Source organism: Mesoplodon bidens, assembly GCF_964165515.1.
Source record: "Mesoplodon bidens genome assembly, chromosome: 12".
Lineage (NCBI taxonomy): Eukaryota > Metazoa > Chordata > Mammalia > Artiodactyla > Ziphiidae > Mesoplodon > Mesoplodon bidens.
Window position 1 is genome coordinate 24,416,440 of NC_138168.1, and position 21,251 is coordinate 24,437,690.

A 21,251-nucleotide genomic window follows, 5' to 3' on the forward strand; every position below is an offset into this window, starting at 1 on the left:
AGTGATATTGGCCTGTAATTTTCTTTTTTTGTAGTATGTTTGTGTGGTTTTGGTATCAGGGTGATGGTGGCCTCCTAGAATGAGTTTGGGAGTGTTCCTTCCTCCACAATTTTTGGAAGAGTTTGAGACGGATGGGTGTTAGCTCTTCTCTAAATGTTTGATAGAATTCACCTGTGAAGCCATCCAGTCCTGGACTTTTGTCTGTTGGAAGATTTTTAATCACAGTTTCAATTTCATTACTTGTGATTGGTCTGTTTATATTTTCTATTTCTTCTTGGTTCAGTCTTGGAAGGTCATACCTTTCTAAGAATTTGTCCATTTCTTCCAGGTTGTCCATTTCTTCCAGGTTGTCCATTTTATTGGCATAGAGTTGCTTGTAGTAGTCTCTTAGGATGCTTTGTATTCCTGCGGTGTCTGTTGTAACTTCTCTTTTTTCATTTCTGATTTTATTGATTTGAGTCCTCTCCGTCTTTTTCTTGATGAGTCTGGCTAAAGGTTTATCAATTTTGTTTATCTTCTCAAAGAACCAGCTTTTAGTTTTATTGATGTTTGCTATTCTTCTCTTTGTTTCTATTTCATTTATTTCTGCTCTGATCTTTATGATTTCTTTCCTTCTCCTAACTTTGGGTTTTGTTTGTTCTCCTTTCTCTAGCTCCTTTAGGTGTATGGTTAGATTGTTTATTTGAGATTTTTCTTATTTCTTGAGGCAGGCTTGTATAGCTATAACGTTCCCTCTTAGAACTGCTTTTGCTGCATCCCATAGGTTTTGGATCATCATGTTTTCATTGTCATTTGTCTCTAGGTATTGTTTGATTTCCTCTTTGATTTCTTCAGTGATCTCTTGGGTATTTAGTAACGTATTGTTTAGCCTCCATGTTTTTGTGTTTTTTACGTTTTTTTCCCTGTAGTTGATTTTAATCTCATAACGTTATGGTCAGAAAAGATGCTTGATATGATTTAAATTTTCTTAAATTTACTGAGGCTTGATTTGTGACCAAGATGTGATCTATCCTGGAGAATGTTCTGTGTGCAGTTGAGAAGAAAGTGTAATCTGCTGTTCTGGGATGGAATGTCCTATAAATATCAGTTAAATCTATCTGGTCTGTTGTGTCATTTAAAGCTTCTGTTTCTGTATTAATTTTCGGTTTGGATGATCTGTCCATTGGTGTAAGTGAGGTGTTAAAGTCCCCCAGTATTATTGTGTTACTGTTGATTTCTTCTTTTGCAGCTGTTAGCAGTTGCCTTATGCATTGATGTGCTCCTATGTTCGGTGTATATATATTTATAATTGTTATATCTTCTTGGATTGATCCGTTGATCATTATGTAGTTTCCTTCCTTGTCTCTTGTAACATTCTTTATTTTAAAGTCTATTTTATCTTATATGAGTATTGCTACTCCAGCTTTCCTTTGATTTCCATTTGCATGGAATATCTTTTTCCATCCCTTCACTTTCAGTCTGTATGTGTCCCTAGGTTTGAAGTGGGTCTCTTGTAGGCAGCATATGTATGGGTCTTGTTTTTGTATCCATTCAGCAAGCCTGTGTCTTTTGGTTGGAGCATTTTATCCATTCACGTTTAAGGTAATTATCGATATGTATGTTCCTATTACCATTTTCTTAATTGTTTTTGGATTGTTTTTGTAGGTCCTTTTCTTCTCTTGTGTTTCCCACTTCGAGAAGTTCCTTTAGCATTTGTTGTAGAGCTGATTTGCTGGTGCTGAATTCTCTTAGCTTTTGCTTTTCTGCTTTTGATTTCTCCATCGAATCTGAATGAGATCCTTGCTGGGTTGAGTAATCTTGGTTGTAGGTTTTTCCCTTTCATCACTTTACGTATATCATGCCACCCCCTTCTGGTTTGTAGAATTTCTGCTGAGAAATCAGATTTTAACCTCATGGGAGTTCCCTGGTATGTTATTTGTCATTTTTCCCTTTGTCCTTTCAATAATTTTTCTTTGTCTTTAATTTTTGCCAGTTTAATTACGATGTGTCTCGCTGTGTTTCTCCTTTGGTTTATCCTGCCTGGGACTCTGTGCACTTCCTGGACTTGGGTGGCTATTTCCTTTCCCATGTTAGGGATTTTTCAACTCTAATCTCTTCAAATATTTTCTCGGGTTCTTTCTCTCTCTCTTCTCCTTCTGGGACCCCTATAATGTGAATGTTGTTGTGTTTAATGTTGTCCCAGAGGTCTCTTAGGCTGTCTTCATTTCTTTTCATTCTTTTTTCTTTATTCTGTTTTGCAGCAATGAATTCCACCATTCTGCATTCCAGGTCACTTATCCATTCTTCTGCCTCAGTTATTCTGCTATTGATTCCTTCTAGTGTACTTTTCATTTCAGTTATTGTATTGTTCATCTCTGTTTTTTCTTTAATTCTTCTAGATCTTTGTTAAACATTCCTTGCATCATCTCGATCTTTGCCTCCATTCTTTTTCCGAGTTCCTGGGTCATCTTCACTATTATTATTCTGAATTCTTTTTCTGGAAGATTTCCTACCTCCCCTTCATTTAGTTGTTTTTCTAGGGTTTTATCTTGTTCCTTCATCTGGTACATAGCCCTCTGCCTTTTCATCTTGTCTATCTTTCTGTGAATGTGGTTTTTGTTCCACAGGCTACAGGCTTGTAGTTCTTGCTTCTGCTGTCTGCCCTCTGGTCTATTCTGTGGTTTTTGGATGGAATGTCCTATCAATGTCAATTAAGTCTCTTTTGTTTAATGTATCATTTAAGGCTTGTGTTTCCTAATTTATTTTCATTTTAGTTGATCTGTCCATTGGTGGAAGTGGGGTGTTAAAGTCCCCTACTCTTATTGTGTTAGTGTCCATTTCCCCTTTTATGGCTATTAGCATAGAAGGGCCTTCCTAGTGCGTGGAAACATTTCCTCCTTCACGGCTCCCTCCCCCTGGTGCAGGTCCCATCCCTATTCTTTTGTCTCTGTTTTTTCTTTTTTCTTTTTGCCCTACCCAGGTATGTGGGGAGTTTCTTGCTTTTGGGGAGTCTGAGGTCTTCTGCCGGCATTCAGTAGGTGTTCTGTAGGAGTTGTTCCACATGTAGATGTATTTTTGATGTGTTTGTGGGGAGCAAGGTGATCTCCACATCTTACCGCTCCGCCATCTTGAAGGTCCTTCTCGCCATTTGCTTTCCTGGTTCTCTAGCTTGCAGATTGCAGATTGTGTGAGCCAATTCCTATAATAAATCTCCCTTTATATCTATATCTATACCTATATCCATATCTATATATCTTACTGTATATCTATACTCTATATCTATCTATATCTATCTCCGATTGGTTTTCTTTCTCTTGGGCTGGATCTCTGGGTATGTGAGTTTGAGATTCTGATATATATTGCCAAAATATTTGCTCTAGAGGTTGTACCTATTTGCAACCTACCAACCACAATTTAGCATGTTTGTTTCCTTTGATATAGGAAAACAACACAATGTTACCATATTTTTGGGTCATTGCTCATATAATAGGTGAAAAATGGTATCCCACTGTACCTTGTAATTCAAATGGCTATTATGTATAATGCTAAGCCTCATTTCAGGTCTTTGAAAGCCATTTGTTTCCTTTACTGTGAATGATGTCTTCCCCTATTTTTCTTTGAGGCTCTTGGTTTTTCCCTTATTGATTTGTAGAGACATTTTATCTGCTAACAAAGGTAGCTTTTGTCTATAATATATGTTGCAAATATTTTTCTCAGGTTGTTATTTGACCTTTGACTTGGCGCTTTTTTTCCTAGGCAGAACATTTTTTATGATATGTGGTCATGTTTATCATCTTTTTAAGTTTTCTGTATTTTGTGGCATACTTAAAAGTCTTTCTCCTCCCCAGAACAGTTAAACAAACTCTTCATATTTTCTTTTAATGCCTCGATAGTATTTATTTTTCCACTTAGTCTGTAATTAATTTTGCTATAAAGAATAAGGAGCAATCCAATTTATATTTTTATACAAATTGGTAAAGTGCTACTTAATTTTCCCAATAGCATTTATTTATTAATTTATTAATTTTTATTTTATTTATTTACTTTTGGCTGCGTTGGGTCTTTGTTGCTCAGTCCAGTATTTCTCTAGTTGTGGCGAGCGGGGGCTACTCTTCATTGAGGTGCACAGGCTTCTCATTGCGGTGGCCTCTCTTGTTCCAGAACACAGGCTCTAGGCATATGGGCTTTGGTAGTTGTGGTGCATGGGCTCAGTAGTTGTGGCTTGCAGGTTCCAGAGCACAGGCTCAGTAGTTGTGGAGCACGGCTTAGTTCTCTGCGGCATGTGGGATCTTCCTGGACCAGGGTTTACACCTGTGTCCCCTGTGCTGGCAGGCGGATTCTTAACCACTACACCACCAAGGAAGTCCCTCCCAACAACACTTGTTGAATAATGCATTCCCTCCTTTGATTTGCAAGTCTACCATATAATCTTCTAAATGTCTGTATTCTATTCCATGGTTTGTCTGTTTAATCATGTACTTGTATCATACCATTTTAATTACTGTATCATAATAACGTATTTGAGTATCTGGTAGGGTTGGGTTTGCCCTGATTACTCTTCTTTTTCAGACTATTGTGACTGTTCTTGAATGTTCATTTTCACATATGAAATTTAAAATGAGCTCTTGTTGATATTTTAATTGGTATCACATTCATTTTATAAATTATTTTAAGGAAAATTGGCATCCTTGCAGTATTCCTGTCCACAAATAGGGTATATGTTTCTCTTAATTCAACAATTTGTCATTTTAAAATCAAATTTTATTGAAACCAATTTTAAGTTAATATACTCCAGATATTTTTGGTCATAATTTAGACTTTTTTTAGTGACGTATAGGTGATTTACAATATTGTGTTAGTTTCAGCTGTACAGCATAGTGATTTGGTTTTTTGTTATTTTTTTATAGTCCATTATAGGTTATTACAAGATATTGAATATAATTCCCTGTGCTGTATGTAAATCTTTGTTGCTTATCTATTTTATGTATAATAGTTTGTATCTGTTAATCCCATACTCCTAATTTGTCCCTCCCCTCTCCCTCTCCCCTTTAGTAACCATGTTTGTTTTCTATGTCTATGAGTCTATTTCTGTTTTGTACATAATTCACTTGTATTATTTTTTAGATTCCATGTGTAAGTGATAACATATAGTATTTTTCTTTCTCTGTATGGCTTATTTCACTAAGCATAATGTTCTCTAGGTCCATCCATGTTGCTGCAAATGGCAGTATTTCATTCTTTTTTATGACTGAGTAGTAGTCTGTTGTATATATATACACCACATCGTCTTATTATATGAGCTGTTTGTATATTTTGTATATTAACCCCCTGTTGGTTGCATCGTTTGCAAATATTTTCTCCATTCCATAGATTGTCTTTTCATCTTGTTGATGGTTTCCTTTGCTGTGCAACAGCTTTTAAGGTTGATTCGGTCCCATTTGTTTATTTTCACTTTTATTTCTTTTGCCATGGGAGACTGATCTAAGAAAATATTGCTTCGATTTATGCCTGAGAAGGTTCTGCCTATGTTCTCTTCTAGGAGTTTTATGGTGTCATGTCTTACATTTAGGTCTTTAAACCATTTTGAGGTTTTTTTTTTTTAATCAGTATGTTTTATTTATTTATTTATTTATTTATTTATTTATGGCCTCGCCGTGGAGCATTCAGGATCTTAGTTTCCCTACCAGGGATCAAAACCATGCCTCCTGCAGTGGAAGAGCAGTGTCTTAACCACTGGACCACCAGGAAAGTGCCCATTTTGAGTTTATTTTTGCATATGGTGTTAGGAATGTTCTAATTTCATTGTATGACATGGAGCTGTCCAGCATTCCTAACACCACTTGTTGAAGCGGGCTTTCTTGATTTACTTGTTTAACTATGAACAGTAAACAAGTAAGAAAACATACTTGTTTAACTACTTTTAAAAACTGAGTATATTTGACATATACATTATATTAATTTCAATTCAAAGTATGGCCCAGACCAAACTATGGACATCAGTAGGCAGCTTGTTAGAAATGCAGAGTCTTAGCCACATCAGACATGCTATACCTGAATTTGCATTTAACGTATCTCCCAGGTGATTTATGTGCCCATCAACATTTGTGAAGTGCCAGTGTAGAGTAGTCTCCACAGCTTTTTAATTTTATTTTTATTTATTTAATATACGTAAAATTTTATTTATTTATTTATTTTTGGCTGCATTGCGTCTTCGTTGCGGTGCACGGGCTTTTCACTGAGGTGGCTTCTCTTGTTTCAGAGCACAGGCTCTAGGCACGCGGGCTCAGTAGTTGTGGCTCGCGGGCTCTAGAGCACAGGCTCAGTAGTTGTGGCGCACAGGCTTAGTTGCTCTGTGGCATGTGGGATCTTCCAAGACCAGGGCTCGAACCCGTGTCCCCCGCATTGGCAGGTGGATTCTCAACCACTGCGCCACCAGGGAAGCCCCCACACCTTCTTTCTTTTTCTTTTTTTTTTGCGGTACGCGGGACTCTCACTGTTGTGGCCTCTCCCACTGCGGAGCGCAGACTCCAGACGCGCAGGCTCAGCGGCCATGGCTCACAGGCCCAGCCGCTCCGTGGCATGTGGGATCTTCCCGGACCAGGGCACGAACCCATATCCCCTGCATCAGCAGGCAGACTCTCAACCACTGTGCCACCAGGGAAGCCCTGACACACGTTCTTTTTTAAACCATGCTTCCCTATCCATTATAAAAAATAATACTCTCCAATATGTGTGTATATATTTGCAAATTATGTGTGTATTACTGTAACATGTTGCAATATATATTTGGTAAACAATGCATAAAAAATTAAAATTACAAAAAAATACATTATATTAGTTTCAGGTGTACAGCATAATGATTTGATATTTGTGTCTATTTCAAAATGTTCATCACAGTAAGTTTAGTTAACCTCCGTCAGGACTTCCGTGGTGGCACAGTGGCTAAGAATCCGTCTGCCAATGCAGGGCACATGGGTTGGAGCCCTGGTCCGGGAAGATGCCACATGTTGTGGAGCAACTAAGCCCATTTGCCACAACTACTGAGCCTGTGCTCGAGAGCCCGTGAGCCACAACTACTGAGCCTGCATGCCACAACTACTGAAGCCCCTGCGCCTAGAGCCTGTGCCCCGCAACAAGAGAAGCCACCACAATGAGAAGCCCGTGCACTGCAAAGAAGAGTAGCCCCCGCTCACCACAGCTAGAAAAAGCCTGCACGCAGCAATGAAGACCCAACACAGCCAAAAATAAATTAAAAAATGAATACTAATGCACTCATTAAAAAAAAAATCCATCACCATGCATAGTTACAAAAATTTTTTTCTTTTGATGAGAAAATTTAAGATCTACCCTCTTAGCAACATTAAAAAATACAATACAGTATTATTAACTATAGTCACCATTATTATATCAGGACTTATTTACCTTATAACTTGAAGTTTGTACCTTTGACTCCCTTCACCCATTTTGCCCATTCCTGACACGTTCCCCTGGCAACCACCAACCTGTTCTCTGTATCTATGAGCTTGAGCTCATTTTTGTTTGTTTTTTTAATATTCCACATGTAAATGAGATCATATATTTGTCTTTCTCTGTCTAAGTTATTTTACTTAGCATAATGCCCTCAGTGTCCATCCATGTTTTCACAAATGGCAAGATTTCATTCTTTTTTATGTCTTAATAATATTCCATTATACACACACACACACACACACACACATCTTCTTTATCCATTCATCCATTGATGGACAGGTTGTTTCCATGTTTTGGCTATTGTAAATTTTGCTGCTATGAGCATGAGGGTGCAGATATCTCATCAACATAGTGTTTTCATTTCCTTCAAATATATTCCCAGAAATGGAATTGCTGGATCATATGGTAGTTCTATTTTTAATTTTTTGGAAAACCTCCATGCTGTGTTCCATAGTGGCTCTACCAATTTACATTCCTACAGAGAGTGCACAAGGGTTCCCTCTTCTTCACCTCCTCGCTAATACTTATTATTTTTGTCTTTTTGGTAATAGTTGTCTTTTCATTTTGCTGATGCTTTCCTTTGCTGTGCAGATGCTTTTTAGTTTGATGTTGTCCCATTTATTGATTTTTGCTTTTGGTATCAAATCCAAGAAAACATCACCAAGACCAATGTCAAGGAATTTACCACCTATGTTTTTTTTTTTTTTTTTTTTTTTTTTTATAAATTTATTTATTTATTTAATTTTTGGCTGTGTTGGGTCTTCGTTTCTGTGCGAGGGCTTTCTCCAGTTGCGGCGAGTGGGGCCCACTCTTCATCGCGGTGCGCAGGCCTCTCACTGTCGCGGCCTCTCCTGTTGCGGAGCACAGGCTCCAGATGCGCAGGCTCAGTAGCTGTGGCTCACGGGCTTAGTTGCTCCGCAGCATGTGGGATCTTCCCAGACCAGGGCTCGAACCCGTGTCCCCTGCATTGGCAGGCAGATTCTTAACCACTGCGCCACCAGGGAAGCCCTACCACCTATGTTTTCTTCTAGGAGTTTTATGGTTTCTGGTCTTACGTTCGGTTCTTTAATCAATTTAGAGTTGATTCTTATGTATTGTTTAAGATAGGGGTCCAGTTTCACTCTTTTGCATTGGCTATCCAGTTTTCCCTATATCATTTATAGAAGAAACCCCATTGTATATTCTTGGCTCCTTTGTCAAGAATTAATTGACCATATATGTGTGGGTTTATTTCTGGGCTCTATATTCTGTTCCATTGACCTGTCTGTTTTAATGCTAATACCATAGTATTGATATTTCAATTACTATAGCTTTGTAATATAGTTTGAAATCAGGGAGTGTGATGCTTCAAGTTTTGTTCTTCTTTCTCAAGATTGCTTTGGCTATTTGGGGTCTTTTGGTTCCACACAAATTTTCGGATTTTTTTTTATTTCTATGAAAAATGCCTTTGGAATTTTGATATGGATTGCATTGAATCTGTAGATTGCTTTAGGTAGTACTGCCATTTTAACAATATTAATTCTTACAATCCATGAGCATGGAATATCTTTCCATTTCTTTGTGTCTTCTTCAGTTTCTTTCATGAATGTATTATAGTTTTCAGTGTACAAATCTTTCCCTTTCTTGGTTAAATTAATTCCTAAATCTTTTATTCCTTTTGATGCGATTGTAGATGGGATTGTTTTCTTAATTTCTCTTTCTGATTGTTCATTGTTAGTGTATAGAAATGCAACAGATTTTTGTATATTGATTTTGTATCCTGCAACTTCACTGAATTCTTTTATTAGTTCTAACAGTTTCTTGGTAGAGTCTTTAGGGTTTTCTATGTATAATATAAGGACTGTGGCTTTATAAGAAGAGGAAGATTTCTCTCTCTCTCTCTCTCTCTCTCTCTCTGCCATATGGGAACACAGTGAGTAGGAAACCATCTGCAAGCCAGGAAGAGAGGCCTCACCAGAATCTGACCAGGCTGGCACCCTGATCTCAGACTCCTAGCCTCCAGAATTATTAGAAAATAAATTTCTATTGTTTTAAGTCCCTCTGTCTATGGTATTTTGTTATGTCAGTCTGAGCTGACAGATACAGTGATCCCATCAACATTTTGGTTTTAAATGCCATATACTACATGCTGATGACATAAAGATTTATATCTTTAACATTCTCCACTAAGCTTTAAATTCATATATGACACTGCCTATCTGACATTTACATTTGATGTGCAATAAATATGTCAAAGTTACTATCAAGTAGTCTTGATGTTTATCTGCAGATTGGTTTTTCTCTGTCTTCCCCTTCTCAGTAATACCATTGTCTATCCCTCCAGTAACTCAAGCCAAAAATTTGAGTTGTTCTTGAGTTTTTTCTTTCCCTTATTCTCTCTGTCTCTTTCATCAGCAATCTCTGTCAGCTTTGCTTCCAGAACATATTTCAAGTCCATCTATTTGTCTCCATCTTCACTTCATAAGCTTAACCCAAATTGCTACAGTTGTTTGCTGGATTACCATATTTCTTCCTAGCTAGACATCCTTCAATTCTATTCTCCTGAAAGCAGGGAAAATCACCATCTTAGAAAATAACTTGGACTATGTCACTTACCTGCTTAAAACCTTTCAGTGACCTCCACTTGCCCTTAGACTAAAATCTAAATTCTCTACCATGATCTACAAGGCTCTACTTGTTTGCTGTTGTATCTCCCAGAGTTTAGAATAGTGCCTGGCATGCAGTAGGAACTCAATAAGGCAATGTTGAATAGATAAAAGATCTGTTCTTTATGTCTCTAACCTTATTTCATACTGTTCTCCCCCAACTCATGAACCTTCAACCACACTTGCTTTTTTTTTTTTTTTTTTTTTTTTTTTTTTCTTTTTGCGGTATGCGGGCCTCTCACTGTTGTGGCCTCTCCCGTTGCGGAGCACAGGCTCCGGATGCGCAGGCCCATCGGCCATGGCTCACGGGCCCAGCCGCTCCGCGGCATATGGGATCCTCCCAGACCGGGGCACGAACCCGTATCCCCTGCATCGGCAGGCGGACTCTCAACCACTGCGCCACCAGGGAGGCCCACACACTTGCTTTTTTTATTCTCTTGCAGAAATATTGAAATATTTGGAGAGAATATGACCTATTTCTTCCTCAGGACATTTGCATTTATTTCTAAGAAGAATCTTCTTCCCACGAAATTTGCATGACTGCCCTCTTGCTTATCATTCAGTTTTCATCTCAAGTGCTGCCTTCTCAGAGGGGCCCACCCTGACTACCCTCTATTCCTTTCTCTATTGCATTGCTTCTATATTTAGGTATGCCAAAATTAGGGGTGCCTCTCTGTCTGCTGGAGTAGACCATAAGTGAGATAGAAATTGCATAGTCTTCAAAGACCGAAAACCATGAGAGGGTTTCAATCACCATTTGCTAACAGGGTTGGACTCTTGGATATTCTAGATAAACAGTCCTGGATGAGGATTATTCTTAGGGAGGTTTCCATAGAGACATTGTGGACACCAGGACACAACTCATATTCAAGCCTCTGTGGGGAAACTCAGCAACTGTTCAAGGAAAGAATGTGGATATCCTGAGCCTAGAGTGGATGCTGGGGTGTGCTACACAGATCTGCCCTTCCGCACCAAGGCTTCATTCCTCCAGCTGCTGGAAGACTTGCTGCTGACAGTCATAGCTGTGTCCTTCCTCAGGACCTGCCCTCCAGCAAAGGGAGCTGCACTTGCCCAAGTATACTCACCCTCCCCAGGGGAGACCCCTTTCAAAGACTAGTTGTTGGAGGTTAGGAGTTACAAAGATCTTGTCCTGTTGTCTTGAATTGGGACGTCTCTGAAAGGCTATCAGCTCCACTGCTTCTTATGGATAGGCCCCTACGTCACATGTCAGTTTCTCCTCTGCCCACTCCTGCTTCCTCCACTCCCAATAACTTCACTGATTTGTTATTCCCAAGGGCACGCCCAGTGATTCACCTAATGCAAATCTGTGTCTCAGACCTTGTTCCAGAGGCATGCTGCCTGTGACAAGCCCTTTCGTCTGTTATCCCAAGACAGAAGTTATGGGCCTGTGGGGATATCCAATTTCCACTTTCCTTTGCTTTATTGGGGTTACAAAGATAAAACTTTCTTTGTAATTAGATATGTATTAAAAGAACACTACAGCAAGATTTCTTTTTTTTATCTTTTTATTTTTATTTTTATTTTTTTGATTTCCAAGTCTTTTTTTTTATTAGTTTCTGCTTTATAACAAAGTGAATCAGTCATACATATACATCTGTTCCCACATCCCTTCCTTCATGCATCTCCCTCCCTCCCACCCTCCCCATCCCACCCCTCCAGGCGGTCACAAAGCACCGAGCTGATCTCCCTGTGCTCTGCGGCTGCTTCCCACTATCTATCTAGCTTACGTTTGGTAGTGTATATATGTCCATGCCTCTCTTTCGCTTTGTCACAGCTTACCCTTCCCCCTCCCCATATCCTCAAGTCCATTCTCAAGTAGGTCTGTGTCTTTATTCCCGTTTTACCCCTAGGTTCTTCATGACATTTTTTTAAAAATTCCGTATATATGTGTTAGCATACGGTATTTGTCTTTCTCTTTCTGACTTACTTCACTCTGTATGACAGACTTTAGGTCTATCCACCTCATTACAAATAGCTCAGTTTCGTTTCTTTTTATGGCTGAGTAATATTCCATTGTATATATGTGCCACATCTTCTTTATCCATTCATCCGACGATGGACACTTAGGTTGTTTCCATCTCCGGGCTATTGTGAATAGAGCTGCAGTGAACATTTTGGTACATGTCTCTTTTTGAGTTATGGTTTTCTCAGGGTATATGCCTAGTAGTGGGATTGCTGGGTCATATGGTAGTTCTATTTGTAGTTTTTTAAGGAACCTCCATACTGTTCTCCATAGAGGCTGTACCAATTCGCATTCCCACCAGCAGTGCAAGAGTGTGTCCTTTTCTCCACACCCTCTCCAGCATTTATTGTTTCTAGATTTCTTGATGATGGCCATTCTGACCGGTGTGAGATGATATCTCATTGTAGTTTTGATTTGCATTTCTCTAGTGATTAATGATGTTGAGCATTCTTTCATGTGTTTGTTGGCAGTCTGTATATCTTCTTTGGAGAAATGTCTATTTAGGTCTTCTGCCCATTTTTGGATTGGGTTGTTTGTTTTTCTGCTATTGAGCTGCATGAGCTGCTTATAAATTTTGGAGATTAATCCTTTGTCAGTTGCTTCATTTGCAAATATTTTCTCCCATTCTGAGGGTTGTCTTTTCATCTTGTTTATGGTTTCCTTTGCTGTGCAAAAGCTTTGAAGTTTCATTAGGTCCCATTTGTTAATTTTTGTTTTTATTTCCATTTCTCTAGGAGGTGGGTCAAAAAGGATCTTGCTGTGGTTTATGTCATAGAGTGTTCTGCCTATGTTTTCTTCTAAGAGTTTGATAGTTTCTGGCCTTACATTTAGGTCTTTAATCCATTTTGAGCTTATTTTTGTGTATGGTGTTAGGGAATGATCTAATCTCATACTTTTACATGTCCCTGTCCAGTTTTCCCAGCACCACTTATTGAAGAGGCTGTCCTTTCTCCACTGTACATTCCTGCCTCCTTCATCAAATATAAGGTGGCCATATGTGCGTGGGTTTATCTCTGGGCTTTCTATCCTGTTCTATTGATCTATCTTTCTGTTTTTGTGCCAGTACCACACTGTCTTAATTACTGTAGCTTTGTAGTATAGTCTGAAGTCAGGGAGCCTGATTCCTCCAGCTCTGTTTTTTGTTCTCAAGATTGCTTTGGCTATTCGGGGTCTTTTGTTTTTCCAAACAAATTTTGAAACTTTTTGTTCTAGTTCTGTGAAAAATGCCAGTGGTAGTTTGATAGGGATTGCATTGAATCTGTAGATTGCTTTGGGTAGTAGAGTCATTTTCACAATATTGATTCTTCCAATCCAAGAACATGGTATATCTCTCCATCTATTTGTATCATTTTTAATTTCTTTCATCAATGTCTTATCATTTTCTGCATACAGGTCTTTTGTCTCCTTAGGTAGGTTTATTCCTAGATATTTTATTCTTTTTGTTGCAGTGGTAAATGGGAGTGTTTTCTTGATTTCACTTTCAGATTTTTCATCATTAGTGTACAGGAATGCCAGAGATTTCTGTGCATTAATTTTGTATCCTGCTACTTTACCAAATTCATTGATTAGCTCTAGTAGTTTTCTGGTAGCATCTTTAGGATTCTCTATGTGTAGTATCATGTCATCTGCAAACAGTGACAGCTTTACTTCTTCTTTTCCAATTTGGATTCCTTTTATTCCCTTTTCTTCTCTGATTGCTGTGGCTAAATACTTCCAAAACTATGTTGAATAAGAGTGGTGAGAGTGGGCAGCCTTGTCTTGTTCCTGATCTTAGTGGAAATGGTTTCAGTTTTTCACCATTGAGGACGATGTTGGCTGTGGGTTTGTCATATATGGCCTTTATCATGTTGAGGAAAGTTCCCTCTATGCCTACTTTCTGCAGGGTTTTTATCATAAATGGGTGTTGAATTTTGTCGAAAGCTTTCTCTGCATCTATTGAGATGATCATATGGTTTTTCTCCTTCAATTTGTTAATATGGTGTATCACATTGATTGATTTGCGTATATTGAAGAATCCTTGCATTTCTGGAATAAACCCCACTTGATCATGGTGTATGATCCTTTTAATGTGCTGTTGGATTCTGTTTGGTAGTATTTTGTTGAGGATTTTTGCATCTATGTTCATCAGTGATATTGGCCTGAATTAAATTGGGATTTGCCAGTCAAGAAGAAGGGAGGAGGGAATTCCCTGGTGGTCCAATGGTTAGGACTCCACGCTTCCACTGCCAGGGGCCCAGGTTCAATCCCTGCGAGGAACTAAGATCCCTGTGGTTGGGCAATTGATAATATCTGCTGCATATAACTGAGCCTCTAGCCCCCAAATTTTTATTTCTCCCCGGTTTTGCTTATCCTCTTTATTAGTTAAAAGTTTTGGGTCATCCAGTAATAAAAAATCTTAAAATTTAAAAGTATCTGGATTTGTGTGTATCAATCAATCAATTTTTTAAAAAAGTCATGCCAGTTTTCTTTTTTTTGGTAATATTTATTTATTTATTCATTTAATTGCCACATGCAAACTCTTAGTTGTGGCATGTGAGATCTAGTTCCTTGACCAGGGATCAAACGCCGGCCGCCTGCATTGTGAGCACAGAGTCTTAGCCACTGGACCACCAGGGAAGTCCCAATCAATCAATTTTTAAGTATTTACTGACCACTTACGATGGGCTCTGCATTTTGCTAAATTCTGCTTTCTGGTCTGATGAAGGCAAAAGGTATAAAAACACAAAAAGGAATAGAGAATGTAGTTGGAAAGATTCTATACCTAACTCTCAGCTGAGAACTGCTTTCTGATTTTCTGGAGACCGTCAGTAGTGCTCGCTTAACTGTTCAAATAATGATTAACTTTGTGTGCAAGGTGTTTCTTCCACAGAACCTTACCTGGCAGGGGATTGTTTTCACTGTTTTGGGATTTGTAAAAGGAAGGGGAGGATCCAGATGTGACATAAAGCTTGTCTTGCTTCTGTGGCTTCTCCAGAATAGTTTCCTGTTCATTTCCAGTAGCAACAAACAACTGTGGGGCTAGTGGAGCTAGGACAAATCACAAGGTTGTGACTCAAAAGGATGGCAGGTCTTTCTTAACTTACGAACAGGCATAAAACCCCTGTGACCTGGGGTCTTTGGGACAGATTTACGCAATGGCCTGTTTTAGTTTTTGTTCTTTGGCATATAGACCATCAGTGACACCATTTTGCCCCTCATGGCTTTTATGAATCACTGCCCAGTGATACCTGACTGCCTCGATAGGTTATAGTGCTGTTTCTAGGAGCCAGTACTCTGCCTTTTTGCCTTTTGAGATGCTGAATCTTTAATGAGTTTGAATGGACTCTGCTCTCCTTAGTTAGCCACTTTAGAGAGTCTAGTGCCTTGCTATTCGAAGTGTCATCCATTGACCAGCAACACTGGCATTAATGGAACGTGCTTGAAATGCAAAGCCTCAGGACCCATCTCAGACCTACTGAATCAGAATCTGCATTTTAATAGGATCCCCAGGGGATTCTTATGCACATTCAAGTTTAAGAAGTGCCGGTCTAGTAGACTTTATCCATGGTTATTGCTGTGGTTGCTGTCCTCGTTGTCATCATCATCATCATCATCATTACATGTGCAAAGTGAGAGTCACAGGGAGCACTGGTAACTAAAAACAGACAAGCAGGGCTTCCCTGGTGGTGCAGTGGTTGAGAGTCCGCCTGCCGTTGCAGGGGACACGGGTTCGTGCCCCGGTCCGGGAGGATCCCACATGCCGTGGAGCGGCTGGGCCCGTGAGCCATGGCCGCTGAGCCTGTGCATCCAGAGTCTGTGCTCCTCAACGAGAGGGGCCACGGCAGTGAGATGCCCGCGTACCGTAAAAACAAAACAAAACAAAACAAAAAACAGACAAGCAGGCCACAGCTCAAACATGGAGACCCCTTCTGGTTATCTCACATCTTTCCCAGCTGGCCCTATGTGAGAAAATCCTACTGAGAACTTGAAGGAAGGGTCCTTTAACAGAAGGGCAGTGTGAAAAGGGGTCTCAAAGGTTCTGAACATGACTCTGCATCAGATAGATTGGTTATACAACACACAGATTTCTGAATCCCACCCTAGATCTCTTGTATCAGAATCTCCTCTGAGGGCCTTGGAATCTGGACTTTTCAGTAATTCCAGGAATTCCTGTGCAGCCCTCCTGGCACCAGTTCACCTAATAGCACTGGGAACAGCAGTTTGGGCCCCACTTGTTCCATTTGGTGCTGACATTTTCACTCCCACACTGTGACTCATTGTCATAGACCTCAGATTAAACATGTCTACTATTGGGGGAATTACTAGAAATCTAAATATAACTTGGATGCTCTTGTGGCCTCCTGAACTTCTACTGCCCTGGCCAGGTTTAATTCTTCTTTTTCCCTTTTGTATTCTGTGTGGAATGGTGGGAAGAACCCCCAGATCAGGTCCTGGTTCCAGCTGTGCCATGGTTTGAATTCATTTGGGGCCAGAAGTATCATTTTGCAGATAAGGTCTGAGGACAAAAAGTTTCAGGTAATTATGGGCAAGCTGCTAAACCTTTCTGGTTTTTTCATCTGTAGAGTAACAGTGTTGAGCTGAAGCTCCTTTTCCTAAAATCCATTGTGGGATTCTAGGAAGATCCAGGTCCATTTTCTCATCTTTCAACAATTTAATTGGCCTCTAAGTCTAGCACTGATGTTACTGCAGTATGAATGACCACATAGCAAGCTGAAACAGACCTTTAGTGACTCTGAAAAGACTCATATACATTAATATTTACTTGGTAAGAATGACATTTAGAATGTATTTTGATTAATGGTCCTGGAAATAAACAAATTCCGTATACCAGCCAGATTCTTGGAGCCTGCATTTGTTTGGGGATGTAAAAAACCAAGACATACAATTTTTCAGTCTTGTCCCTGGGCAGTAGTTTTCTTTCAAGGATTTTCAGTGGAATTTCTGTTTATTTAAAAATTGCAAGTAATTCCTTTAGAATTTAGGAAATATCGTTGATCATCATATGGAGAATATTTTAGGAGTTGAAATGGTATTACTTCAGTTGTGCATATTTTTTAAACTATGAGGACCCCTGTGAGGTGAGAACATGTGTTTTGGTTTTTTTTTTACATCTTTATTGGAGTATAATTGCTTAACAGTGGTGTATTCGTTTCTGCTTTATAACAAAGTGAATCAGTTGAGAACATGTGTTTTTTTTTTTTTTTTTTTTGCAGTATGCAGGCCTCTCACTGTTGTGGCCTCTCCCGTTGCAGAGCACAGGCTCTGGACGCGCAGGCTCAGCGGCCATGGCTCACGGGCCCAGCCGCTCCGCGGCATGTGGGATCTTCCCGGACCGGGGCACGAACCCGTGTCCCCTGCATCAGCAGGCGGACTCTCAACCACTGTGCCACCAGGGAAGCCGAGAACATGTGTTTTTAAGGAGGAACTTAAATCATCCGGAAACTTCAAAGTTAGAGTCATAGGGACTCCACAGCTGGGTTGTAGAAATGCCAAGCGCAACTTAGAAGAGTCTTTGGCTAATATCAGGTTTGAAATGCACACTGAACAGGAAGCCACAGCTGGGTGAAAGAAGGCCAGGGAGGGACAATTTGTTGCTCATGAGCCCCAGCTAAAGGAGACTGGGCTGGGAGGACGGCCTGGCACTGCCCCTTCCCACAGATCTCAGTCGTACCGCTCGCAGTGTTCTCTTTCCTATTCTTTGAACCTCACACAGCTTTCTGTTTGGGCCCAGGAGTTGTATCATTTCACAGTTAAGGTCTGAGGAGCCAGAAAGTGCTGGTGCCCCACGGTGAGGTCAGGACATGCAGACACACGTTTGTCTAACTCTCACAGTGGAATATTCTCAGAGGAATGTCTATGGCTTACCATGGTGCTGTGTTTAAAGAGACAAAGGATGAATTTTCCAAATCTTAAAAAAAATCATTAATATGTTTACTATGTTTTTCTAATAGAATTTTTAAATTGGTGAAACCACAATATGTACAGTGAAGCTGCTCTGGGTGAACTAGGGAAGGGACTCTGCCTTTTTGGTCATCTCTTCATTTCCTCTTCAAATCCTTATCAGTCCAGGTAGTCCAGTGACACAAGTACAGTTTACTAACCCCTGCTTTATGATATCATCTTTGGAAAATTTGCTTTTCTTCTTTTTTTTTTTTTTTTAAAGACGTTGGGGGTAGGAGTTTTTAATTAATTAATTAATTTAGTTTTGCTGTGTTGGGTCTTCGTTTCTGTGCAAGGGCTTTCTCTAGTTGTGGCAAGTGGGGGCCACTCTTCATCACGGTGCGCGGGCCTCTCACTGTCGCGGCCTCTCTTGTTGCGGAGCACAGGCTCCAGACGCGCAGGCTCAGCAGCTGTGGCTCACAGGCCTAGCCGCTCCGCGGCATGTGGGATCCTCCCAGACCAGGGCCCGAACCCGTGTCCCCTGCATTGGCAGGCAGATTCTCAACCACTGCGCCACCAGGGAAGCCCCCTGCTTTTCTTCTTTGAAGTCTGAACCCTCACCCATATCCTTCAGCAGTCTTAGAAATTTTTAATTATCATTTTCTGGGTCTCCTGTCATCCTAGTGAAAAACATATTCCCATTTTTCAAAAGTCAGCTCATAATTCTTTTCTTGGGGGCAAACTTTGCTGGCCCTTCAAGGCTGATTTAGATGCTTCCTCCTCTGTCCTTCAATAGTGCTTTCTAGGAGCCTGTCTGGTTCCCCATGTAGCCACCTTGATAGAGGGAATCTCATGATTAGCCATTCCAGTCCCACGTTCCTGCTTCCAGAGAGATAGTTAGTGCTATGCAATGAATGTTTTCAGATCACATTCCAGGCAGAAAGGGCCTTTTCCGAGGCAAAAAGGGGTTTACGCATTTCATTTCATCTCGACAGAAGAATAAAGCTCATTTTGGCAGAGACTCATGAGCCTCCAAATGGAGAGTCATGTCAAAAAGACAGAAAGCTGCAGCTTCGTCCAGGCTCTCCCAGGTTGCCAAAGAGCAAAGGCAGCTGTAGGGGGAGAGAACTAAAACTTTCCAAAAGTGTCATGTGATGATAGTTTAGTGTTTAAATGTTATACTTTGGCATCATCCCTTAACAAAGGTAGAGCTTTTTCGGATGAATAAGAAGGAACCTGAGGCAGGAACCAGGCATCCCTATATAGAGATGGGAAAAGAGGCGTGGGACATACAGAAGAGGAGCAGAAAAATTGCCTTAGCCACACTGGTCCCCCAGAGAACTGGGACTGGAAAAATGTTCCTAAATCCCCTGTACTTTGTGGGCAAGTCATCACTTGCAAGTGTGTGTTGTGAACCATATACACAGAAACATGACCTGTGAGAGGATGAAGACTCAAACTGAGAAGAGCTGACCAGGGTGCTGACGTTCTCCTGACATGTCCATCAAGTTTTATGTTTTTGGTGTCTGTCCTCCCACCAAAATCTTAACTGACTTTTCAACTCCTACTAGATTGCTTCCTCACTTTAGGAGCCATTTTGCACTGGATAAATACGTGTCGAAAGAGTTTCATGAGCAACTTTTTTTCCCAGTCTCCATTTAAAGCGTGAGGAGGACTTGCTCATGTCACAGACCTGAGTCCCTGCGAAATGTGATATTCTTTACTTCAGTGCTGGAAATCTAGTACTTCTTTAGTTTGGTTAAAAGTGCCTCTTTCTGAAATCTCCTCACTTTCTCTTCACTCAAATGACCAGCACTAGCTAGCAGTTGCCTGTGGTTAGAAAACTCACGCTTACAGTGCAAATTACTGCGTGCCGTCTTCATGAGACTAACTTCTGTCTGGGCATGCTGTGTGCTATACTGTCACCTTTCACATGCTGTAATTTATTGTCACCCATCTTCCTTTCCCACTAGCCTATGTGGTCCTGGATGCAGGGATTCGTCTCCATTCATAGCTGGCTCTTCACATTTCGCATATATTTTGGCTCATGGAAAGTGTACGATAAAAGTTTGTTGAACAAATGATTTGTCTGAAATAAGTGTTTTGAGAGTATTTTAAAAATATTCATTGGTGTGCTTTGTTATTGATATAACTTTTTACCCTGTGGCTTGTCCTTTTCCTTATCTAGACAAGTGTGCTGCATTTGTTGCCTCCACTTATTTGGAATTGAAGTGACACACAGAAATAGGAAAAAAAAATCTGAGTCAATAGTTTGCCTACATCTGGAGGAGGAGGAAGGGGAGAGACCTCAATGCATAGAAATTGATGGAGAAGAAAATTCTCATGAGGAAGAGTCAGGTTTCCCCCCACTCCCGAGGTTAGGAAGGATTCTCTGGGCTGGGGAGAAGGAAAGAGATGAGAGCGCGGGCAGGTGTAAAGTTTGTGAGAACAGGGACCAGGGTCTGGACCTGGAGGGATATTGTGGGAAGGAGCAGTGCTAGGATCCAGACACCGCGTCGCTGGCCTTGAGTAACCTCCAGCCGTGGTCTACACAGGAGCCCTATTTTCTGTACTTCTGTCCATGCTGGGTGAGACCATCCTTCAAAAGCAGCCTGTAGGTCACCACTGATTGTCCAGAGGAAACTGCGCCCATCTGTGCCACAAAGACCTGTGAGGATGCCATGTGAATCCCAAGCTCAGAGTGAAATCTTGGAAGCCAGATCCCTTCCAGTGGCCCCCAAGGTCTTGAATGCTGCACCTGTATTACTTCTCTGACGTCATCTCCTATAGCTTCCCCCCTTGCTCCCTGCGCTGTAGCCATGCTGGCCTCCTTGCTTTTCCTGGAGCACCCCAGGAATACTGTCAACTTAAGGCCTTTGCGCTGGCTGTTCCCCCTGCCTAGAAGGGCTCTTATCTAGAAATTCACCTGTTGTGGCTCAAATGGGACCTCCTCAAAGAGATCTTCACTGACCATTCTGTTTATAATTGCAACCCAACCAAAGCCCACCCCTGGCACTCCAGATCCTGATCTACTTTTTCTTTTTTCCATAGTACTTGCCACATTCTAACATACTATATGCTTTACTCATGTATTAAGTCTTTTGTTTATTTTCTATCTCGCTTTGCTAGAATACAAGTTCCACATGGGCAGAAATCTCTGTTTTTTTCCACAGATGTGTCCCAGACATCTAGAACAGTGTCTCACATACATTAAATGCTCAATAAATATTTCTGGAATGAATGAATATGGTAAGAGACAACTGCTTTTTAAAAAAAATTTATATTGGAATATA

The 21,251-nt window shown here is 40.4% G+C and overlaps 2 long non-coding RNA genes across 2 annotated transcripts in view; one reads left to right on the forward strand and one right to left on the reverse strand.

The window, feature by feature from the left end:
- The window catches only part of LOC308626426, a 194,381-nt gene that overhangs the window by 88,075 nt on the left and 85,055 nt on the right, over nt 1–21,251 (reverse strand). The window lies entirely within an intron of this gene.
- The window catches only part of LOC308626427, a 123,257-nt gene that overhangs the window by 85,947 nt on the left and 16,059 nt on the right, over nt 1–21,251 (forward strand). The gene's annotated exons all lie outside the window — the stretch shown is intronic.